This window comes from Temnothorax longispinosus, chromosome 11, assembly GCF_030848805.1.
Source record: "Temnothorax longispinosus isolate EJ_2023e chromosome 11, Tlon_JGU_v1, whole genome shotgun sequence".
NCBI classification, from domain to species: Eukaryota; Metazoa; Arthropoda; class Insecta; order Hymenoptera; family Formicidae; genus Temnothorax; species Temnothorax longispinosus.
The window spans coordinates 11,504,787-11,515,697 of NC_092368.1; positions in this window are offsets into that span (position 1 = coordinate 11,504,787).

The window sequence follows — 10,911 nt, forward strand, 5'->3', positions numbered from 1 at the left end:
GGACAGATGTCATTTCGTTAGACAAAGACAGATATAGGGAAAACAAAATTAGAAAGGTTGACATTATCGACATCGAGGAAGTTCGCCAGTCACTGCAGGATCCCCTTAAGTCTTTGTCGAAAGTAATTCAATATGTACTTGGTAAATAAACATTCTGTAAAAATGAAACTTAATGCATGAATATGAATGCCTACAGAAATTACACAGCGCGCAATAGTTTATTCCAGGTATTTTAGACATTGTTCTTCACAACGGTACAAGAATTACACTCATTATAAATGGCATTAAAATTGTTCTTCAGCTTTGTAGATTAGTGCGCTATCTACTGTGCCACATTACGCTCTTTGTTCAAAATACCGCTTATAAGGATAGGAAACAGTGGTGTGCTGCCATCTGTTGGAATAACTGAATCATTAATTATGTCTCTGAAAGGCTCTAGCGGGACCAACGTAGGTCCTAGTTATATCGCAAAATAGTGTCGCGGAACGGCGCTGCTATACAAGGTGGTAGCGCTACCTGGCTTCCGGTTTCTTCACGGAAGTTCGAATCTTCTTGAGCGAGCGTGCATTCATTACGTGTCTGTTCGTCGTTGTAAGAGTCACGCGTGCGTAGTCAGAAAGATTCGTAGTCTCATTTTACTAGTACCAAGCTCGCGATTACGTTCATAGATTTCAGCGGAATTCCGGCTGAAATAAAAGGAGAAACCTGATACATCAGATGCTAGAGTGCATCAGCATAAACGCTACGGACAAACAAAGGAAAAGTCCTTAGCCATTATTCCCGTTATTGAAGGATGTCCGCCATATTACGAATGATCTGACGACTGATGGAAATTTTAGAGCCTTGAAGTATAAAAGCATACGGCTGGCGATTGAGATGGAATTATTCCTATACAAAGCTCCACAAGAAAGGTAACTCTCGTTGTTCAGTTTAAGGAATCATTGATCTTGACAAGGGGCTAAGGTGCTTTAGCTAAACGGCGATCTCTGATTCCAGAACATTCGAGAGCTTCTATATTACGTCTGGATGGTGATCACTAAAGGCGCCCGTATATTTGTGTGGTATTTCGATCCCATCCCCGAGCCTTCCCACCTTCAGTGGCGAGGCCGGACGAGAAGCTTCCTTCTCATTGCTAGAGTACTTAAAAGTAAAATACTTAAAGTACTATATTAAATTTGGTTGCAACCACGTGTAACAATATTTTGGATGTGGAGAATCAAGGGATTTTGTCTTTCGTAAATCATTCGTGCATTGTAAAATCAAGCTATTTACCGGTAGTAAATAATTCTTCAATTGAAAGCTGAATATTAATAATTGTTTGAAAGACACGGCCGTTGTCAGTAAAAGCTATATTTCGTCTTTGTAAATATTTCACGAACTCAATACGAGTTATTAGAATTATATTGAATTATTTGAATTTTTCGATACTTTGCGTTGTATATACTTTTCTCTATATTATTAATTATTATCTTGAAATTACGATTACGTTTTATTTTTATGTGATATTCTCTCGCTCCGTCCGATACTCTTTTATTTGACAAACATGGATAAATGCATACATATTTCAATTGTTTTGATTTAACAACCAACTCAGATGAAGATTGTCATATATTTGCAAAAGTAGATCATCTTGATCTTCACATTATTATTAACATAAATTTAGTTTCACAATCTAATTCTGACCATTCGTTCGAATAACAAGAAGCTTAAAAGTAAAAGATGTATGCATTTTCCCATTACTTATTTACTACTTCATATGATACTTTGTGAATTTATAATGTCATCGATATTAATAATGTTGTTCGTATTAATGGTCTTTCCAACTGTTTAACTATTCAGGAGTGGAATTTATGTAAAATACACTCAACTCTTCGTGTTGATAGATCTTCTTTTCTCCAGAAATTATATTAAATTATAAACTTTCAACTAATTGATTCTAGTTTAAGATTTTTCTTACAAAATAAAATATTGCTTTGAGTTGATTGACCAGTAATACAGATTTCATTCTGAATTGCTTATTTTATATCCATATGGTTTGTTATTGATAAGATGTTTTCTTCCATTATCAGACTTAAAAAATGTTAAAAGTCTTATTGAAACACTCTTCAAAATATATTGACTAATTTACTAAACGACATTGAGTTTCCTAATCCTTAGCACCATTACGTAGATCACGAGTCATTCGGAACGTGTACATTTTTTGGTCCTTCGAGCCGGATAAACAAGAATCAGTTATAGAAAATTAGTCTTAGTTACTTTAAGTCTCGGATATACAGTCGTATAGTGTTGAAGAGGCATGAAACAATAGTACTAAAATTGTAAAGAGCCTTTCACGGAATAATAGTTTCAATTCAATTAAGAACATATAATATTTTCAAAATGCGCATTGAACATATAACGAGTAAGCTTGAGCAGCTTTTAGCGCTCAGTATAAACATTACAGATTTCTATGATGTTTTCATTGGAATAGAAACTATTAAATACTTCTAATCAGCACATTCAAACGCAACTTTCAGAACTAAAAGGAATTTGGAATCAATTTCATCTTGTTCATACCGCGGTAACAATATCAATACCGAAACTTTCAGTTGAGGAACAACGCGAAATCCTAAATCATTTTTACTTTAAAGAAAGTGTTTACGATACAACCAGAGAGGTTTATTTAAACTCGTTCGAAAGATTTACTTCATTGTTGGAACATGCTCAAAGTGCTACCACAGAGGTTTCGTCAATTCAGTCAACTTCTGTGCCATCAACGTCAAATCAGTCAGCTTCGGTGCCAACAACGTCAAATCAGTTAGCTTCTGTTCCCTCAACGGTGCATCATTCAACTGCTGTTTCAGCTACGTCAAATCAATCAGTGCCTCTTCCTAGTGCTGGGTTTAATTATCTTTAAAATGCAAAGTTGCCTTTTATAAAAATTCCCCATTTTGATGGTAATTCTGATAAATGGCTTGCGTTTAAAAATCTCTTTCACTCAATGATAGTGACAAGCCAAACGTTGTCTGCGGTTGAAAAATTGCAGTATTTGAAAACTCATTTGGAGGGTACAGCATTCAATTTGGTTCAGCATACAGCGTTAACTGCGGAGAATTTTCAAAAGACATGGGATACTCTCTAGACTTCTATGAGAACACGCGATTATTAATAAATTCTACGCTTCAATCCTTATTCAATCTGAAACGAGTTAACAAAGAATCAGGCTCAGAACTGCAGCAATTGTATTCAGATATCATGCAATTGTATCGGACCTTTGAAACGTTAGGATGTCCAGTCGCTCATTGGGACCATATTTTGATTTTTATTTGCACTCAAAAGCTAGATTTAGAATCAAATAAAGTGTGGGAATCACAATTAGGTTCCAGTAGAAAACCTCCTTCATGGAAACAGTTTCATGATTTTTTATTTGCCCGAATGTCTTCATTACAGTCCTTTGAGAGCTCTTAGCAAAAGCGAATTTTGCAATCAATAAAACAATCCTCAGCAAAGGTTCATCATCAAGGTAAACCAAACGATAAAGGCGCCTGTATTTTGTGTAAAGAAAAGCATTTCATATCCTTTTGCCCTCGATACGCGTCGAAGACGATACAGCAAAAATTAACATTTATATCCACACACAAGCTTTGTTATAATTGCTTAGGATCTCATCGCGTTGCTCACTGTAGAGTCACTAAACGGTGCCAGAAGTGCGGTCGCAAACACCACACTTCAATTCATTCAAACGAGTCCTCCAAATTCAAGGGAAAGGAGAATAATAATAATCATACAAAACAGGAACCCTCTTCAGATACTTCGTCAAAACAGAATGCTAATAAAGTTTTGCATTCTCATCATGACGAGTCGATAGGATCGTCTATTCTTTTGGCTACGGCAAGAGTTTTGGTTATTTCTGCAACAGGGCAATCCAGAAAATTGAGAGCACTCGTAGATCAGGGTTCAGAAGTGGCAATTATAACAGAGAGAGTTGTTCAACAACTCAATTTACCTAGAGTTTATTCTTCAGTATCGTTAACAGGAATTGGTGCGAAAAATAACCAGACAAAAGGGACTACCTCATTTCTGCTCAAACCACATTTTTTGTCAGAATTTGAAGTTAAGATACAAGCTTATATTTTACCGAAATTAACTTCTTCTATTCCTTCTCTCTCACATAATAAGGATAAATGGGATCATTTGAAAATCTAGGGTAGTTTTTCACTGGGAGAACTAGTGCGCACTAAGTGCGCACTCGCCGCAGGCAACGTGTTTCACTGGGCGTTTCGATGCGCGCAAAAATGGTGCGCGCTGTTTCACTGGGAAGTCTAGTGCCGAGTTTTTGCACTATAGTGCGAGAATTCGGCACGAGCTCCGAGAGACGGTGTCAGTTCAGTGCAACATGGCTGCGTGGGATGGTGACAATGTTTCAAATTCACGAGATGCACGATTAGCATTTAGACTATTAAATTTGCTTTCTTCGTCATCATCCAGTAGTGATAAAGATGATTTATTATTAAAAGAAAATCCGCGGAAAATTCCAAAGATGGAAAACTTTGTTCAAATAATGCATAATCTTATGGATAAGTATGTAAGTACATATATATATATTGTTTCTGCAGATTATTGTATTACGTGAAACAATACCCTTATAGAAATTTAATACTGTAAGTGATTATTTGGCTAGTAATTAATGACTTATTTTGAGTATTAAAATCATTAAAAACAGTACTTTTAATACTCAAAATAAGTAATCAATCACTAGCCAAATAATCACTTACAGTATATTAAATTTCTGTAAAAATAATATGTATTGTATAAATATATGTAGCATCAATGCTATATACAAATATTATATTATATTATTTTATATTTATCTATTTCATAGGCTTTTCCGAAATAAAAATCAAATTCTAATATAAAGCATGTAAGCCTGGCTGGACGTTGTCGTTATTATTTGAAGGTTTTCTTTTTTTTATAATTATAAATATTATTTATTATTCGCATATATTCGCATATATCAACACACGTTTCGACTCTCCGTTTGGGTCCTCTTCAGTATTCTTTCGATTTGTAAACAATAATGTCTTCAATCCTAGTATAAGGACTGATTAAAATAATAGGCAAGCGAGAAGAAAAGCAATAAAAATGTATTCATCTTAAAATATTTATTTATATTGTAAAAATATTAATTAAAATATGTTTACCTTAAAATGATTAATTATATGTATTGCATTAAACATATATAACGGATTGCGGATATTTTTTGTTTACAAAGGAACGTTAAAGAGGACCCGAACGAAAGGTCGAAACGTTTGTTGTAATGTATGCGAATAGTAAATAAATATTTTTAATTTCAAAAAAAGAAGATCCTTTTTTATCTTTGTTATTCATTGATGACTATCAGAAATTAAAAGGAAAACAGCCATAGTTAACAGTTCTAATATTACACCTATTACTATATTTGGTTTTTCTTTCTTCTTTGGCTAGTTTTCATTATTTTATTACTCTGTATTCGGTTTGGCGAACTTACGTATCAAGTTTAACTTTTCCCGATGTCGCTCTTTTGCGGCTTTCCTTTTTTCAAAGCCATCATACAAATCAAATACAGAGGCACAATGCGCCATAAAACCGCACTGAGAATAATGGACCGTGTTTAGTTGGGAGTGCAAAAAACTTGCACTTTTGGTGCACTCCGGCAGTGTCGCCTGAACTCGACGAGTTTCCAGTGCGCACTCAGTTCTGCCCAGTGAAAAACGCTATAGAATTAGCTGATCCTGATTTTCATGAAAAAGGGAAAAATTGACTTAATAATTGGTGCTGATATCTACAGTCGAATTATAAAAGACGGAATCATTAGAGGAGAACCTGACACTCCTATCGCTCAAGCCACAAGGCTAGGTTGGATTGTTTCCGGGGTGACAAGTCCTAGCACAACCAATCCTAGAGTTCAAGGTTATCATGTGTCCATCACTGATGACATTCACGACCTGCTTAAACGGTTTTGGGAGACTGAAGAAATTTCGATTAATGCTAAGACGTTAACTAAAGACGAACAAGACTGTGAAGACCATTTCAAAGCTACTCATTCTCGGGACGCTACCGGGAGATACATTGTAAAACTTCCTTTTAAAGATTCACCAGACAAACTTGGAAATTCAAAATCAAAAGCTATTCGAGTAATGACTAACTTACGTCACAGATTTTCTAATAATGAATCTCACGCTAAATTGTACGAACATTTTATTAAAGAATATGAAGATTTAAATCACATGAAAAGGGTACAAAATTCACAAGATGAACCGGATAAAGTTAATTATCTGCCGCATCACGGAGTTTACCGGGAACAATCTCTTAGTACAAAGTTAAGAGTAGTCTTTAACGCGTCAAGTAAAACTACGACTGGGTACTCTATCAATGAACTCCTCCATCCGGGAGCAAAATTACAAGTTAATCTGTTTAACGTTCTTACATGGTTTAGATCATTTCGATACGTTTTCTTTGCGGACATCGAGAAGATGTACAGACAAATACGGATACATCCCGATGACTAGAATTATCAAAGAATTGTTTGGATAGATCATCTAGGAAGAATTATTATATTTATTCTGTTAACCGTAACGTATGGGTTTATATGCGCACCGTTCTTAGCTTTACGATCGTTCGAACAGTTGATACTCGACGAAGGACATAAATTTCCTCTCGCGCTTCCAACTATGAAAAATGGAAGATATGTCGACGATTTTTTCGGAGGAGAGGACACCATTCAGCAAACATGTAAGGTTGTTGAGCAGGTGGATAGGCTTTGTATGGCGGGCGGCTTCCCTTTGAAAAAATGGGTTAGCAATGAACAATCGGTTCTTCGTTCCATTTCATCAGAAAATAGACTTGATACATCATCTGTCCAAATAAACGAATCCTCCATGATACATACACTTGGTCTATCATGGAATCCTTCAATCGATCAATTTAAATTCACTTTGAATCTTGAGGAGCCTAAGGTAATTTCGAAACGTACTATACTTTCAACAATTTCAAAGATTTTCGATCCGTTAGGATTCATTTCACCCATTACTATCACCGGAAGAATTATTGTTCAGGAACTGTGGTCAAGTGGACTTGGTTGGGATGAGAGACTCCCTCCCGTTCTGTTGAATAAATGGCAGCAGTTTTTATTGCAGTTACGCGAAGCCTCGAGCTTTACCTTTCCAAGGTGGATCGGGTTAAATTCAGTCGACTCCTTTGAAGTGCATGGATTCAGTGATGCGTCTCAGAATGCAATAGCAGCAGTGGTTTATTTGCGATCGTGTTCTACTAATAGTTTGATTACCATTACCTTGGTAGCTTCAAAGACAAAGGTCGCACCGTTAAAAAGATTAACAATTCCAAGACTTGAGCTCTTAGCAGCTGTATTACTCGTAAAATTGATGAAATCTATTCTTATTACACTCAATAAACCTAATTTGCCAATCTTTGCATGGACAGACTCAAAGGTCACTAGCATATGGATTAATAATCACCCATCTCGATGGAAGGATTTTGTCCATAATCGAGTATGCTTCATTCAGGATACATTGCCACAGTGCAAATGGGGATTAGTTCCAGGTTTGGAAAACCCAGCTGATTTGGCAACACGAGGGATTTCTCCCGCTCAATTAAATGACAGTTCAATGTGGTGGAGTGGTCCAAAATGGTTGTCGGAAGCCAGCTCAGCTTGGCCACAGGACTCATCATCTGTCGTAACTGAAAATCTCGAAGAAAGAGAAACCAAAGTGCGGTCTTGGGTAACAGCAAAAAATGTGGAACTTTGGAGTCTTGTATCAAGATATTCGAGTCTTACTAAATTACTTCGAATTACGGCCTTATGTAGAAAATTCATTCGTAAGACGCGTAAGAATACCAACGCTACGGTTAATTCTCTTCTTTCAATTGATGACATAAATAATGAAAAATACTTTTGGGTGAAGAATGTACAACATATTCGTTTTCGGCAGAATTAAAGACTCTTGCTCAAGGACAATCTCTCTCTAAATCAAATTCATTGATACGTCTTACGCCTTACACCGACTCTGATGGATTACTACGAGTAGGTGGACGACTTCAGCATTCGTTATTATCGAATGATTCAAAACATCTATTAATCCTACCCAAAGATTCCTCATTTATTACATTGGTTATAAATGACGCACATTCCGAACTCTTCACGGAGGAGTGCAAGTCACATTATCCTATATTCGCGAAACCTATTGGATCTTAAACGGTCGATTAGCAGTTAAATCTTTCATTCATAAGTGTATTAAGTGCACTCGCTTTCGTCAACAGCGAGCTCAGCAACTTATGGGTCAGCTACCTATAAATAGAGTTGTTCCATCACGTCCGTTTTTGCATTCAGGTGTAGACTATGCAGGGCCTTTTACCATTAAAACGTGGAAAGGAAAGAACGCTAAGACGTACAAAGGATACATAGCATTGTTTGTTTGTTTCGCAACATCTGCACTTCATTTAGAACTCGTTACTGACTATACCGCTGAAGCATTCATTGCAGCTTATCGACGATTTACAGCTAGACGAGGGATTTGTGCAACACTCACAAGTGATTGTGGTACCAATTTTATCGGAGCAGATAAAGAGCTCACACGATTATTTTCAGCTTCGTCCCAAGAATCGGAACAAATCTCTTCTCTTTTGATAAATGAAGGTACACAGTGGAAGTTCAATCCTCCTTCCTCACCTCATTTCGGAGGTAAATGGGAAGAGCAGGAGTAAAATCCGTCAAATATCATTTTAAACGCACTATTGGGGATACGTTGTTGACCTACGAAGAATTTAGTACTATTCTTGCGCAAATTGAAGTTATTTTGAATTCTCGTCCTTTGTGTGGATTATCCGACGATCCAGAAGATCTGACTGTTCTCACACCAGGGCATTTTCTTATAGGACAAGCCCTTGCTACCATCCCTGAGCCTTCGCTAACTCATCTCCCGGTCACTCATCTAGGTAGATGGCAATTATTGCAGCAAAAACTTCAATTGTTTTGGTCACACTGGTCCAAGGACTATCTTCAGCGACAGCTTTCAATTTACAAATGGAATAAAGTTAATGCTGATATTGCTGTGGGTTCTATTGTCTTAGTTGTAGATGAGAGGTATCCACCTTCAAAATGGCCCTTAGGAAGAGTCACTGAAATACATGCAGGACCTGACGGTCACATTAGAGTAGTCACCGTTAAAACTCAATTTTCTGAATGTAAACGACCTATTGTAAAGATATGTCCGTTAGACGTTGAATCTACTCAGTAATTAATTTTCGTCAACTACAGTTGACGAAGGCGGGCGGAATGTTCAAAATACCGCTTATAAGGATAGGAAACAGTGGTGTGCTGCCATCTGTTGGAATAACTGAATCACTAATTATGTCTCTGAAAGGCTCTAGCGGGACCAACGTAGGTCCTAGTTATATCGCAAAATAGTGTCGCGGAACGACGCTGCGATACAAGGTGGTAGCGCTACCTGGCTTCCGGTTTCTTCACGGAAGTTCGGGCTTCTTGAGCGAGCGTGCGTTCATTACGTTGTTGTTCGTCATTGTAAGAGTCACGCGGGTGTAGTCAGAAAGATTCGTAGTCTCATTTTATGAGTACCGAGCTCGCGATTACGTTCATAGACTTCAGCAGAATTCCGGCTGAAATAAAAGGAGAAACCTGATACATCATATGCTATATTGCATCAGCATATACGCTACGGACAAACAAAGGAGACGTCCTTCGCCATTATTCCCGTTATTGAAGGATGTCCGCCATTACGAATGATCTGACGACTGATGGAAATTCTAAAGCCTTGAAGTATAAAGGCATACGGCTGGCGATTGAGATGGAATTATGCCAATGCAAAGATCCACAAGAAAGGTAACTCTCGTTGTTCAGTTTAAGGAATCATTGATCTTGACAAGGGGCTAAGGTGCTTTAGCTAAACGGCGATCTTTGATTCCAGAACATTCGAGAGCTTCTATATTACGTCTGGATGGTGATCACCAAAGGCGCCCGTAAATTTGAGTGGTATTTCGATCCCATCCCCGAGCCTTCCCACCTTCAGTGGCGAGGCCGGACGAGAACTTCCTTCTCATTGCTAGAGTACTTAAAAGTAAAATACTTAAAGTACTATATTAAATTTGGTTGCAACCACGTGTAACAATATTTTGGATGTGGAGAATCAAGGGATTTTGTCTTTCGTAAATCATTCGTGCATTGTAAAATCAAGCTATTTACCGGTAGTAAATAATTCTTCAATTGAAAGCTGAATATTAATAATTGTTTGAAAGACACGGCCGTTGTCAGTAAAAGCTATATTTCGTCTTTGTAAATATTTCACGAACTCAATACGAGTTATTAGAATTATATTGAATTATTTGAATTTTTCGATACTTTGCGTTGTATATACTTTTCTCTATATTATTAATTATTATCTTGAAATTACGATTACGTTTTATTTTTATGTGTGATATTCTCTCGCTCCGTCCGATACTCTTTTATTTGACAAACATGGATAAATGCATACATATTTCAATTGTTTTGATTTAACAACCAACTCAGATGAAGATTGTCATATATTTGCAAAAGTAGATCATCTTGATCTTCACATTATTATTAACATAAATTTAGTTTCACAATCTAATTCTGACCATTCGTTCGAATAACAAGAAGCTTAAAAGTAAAAGATGTATGCATTTTCCCATTACTTATTTACTACTTCATATGATACTTTGTGAATTTATAATGTCATCGATATTAATAATGTTGTTCGTATTAATGGTCTTTCCAACTGTTAACCTATTCAGGAGTGGAATTTATGTAAAATACACTCAACTCTTCGTGTTGATAGATCTTCTTTTCTCCAGAATTATATTAAATTATAAACTTTCAACTAATTGATTCTAGTTTAAGAT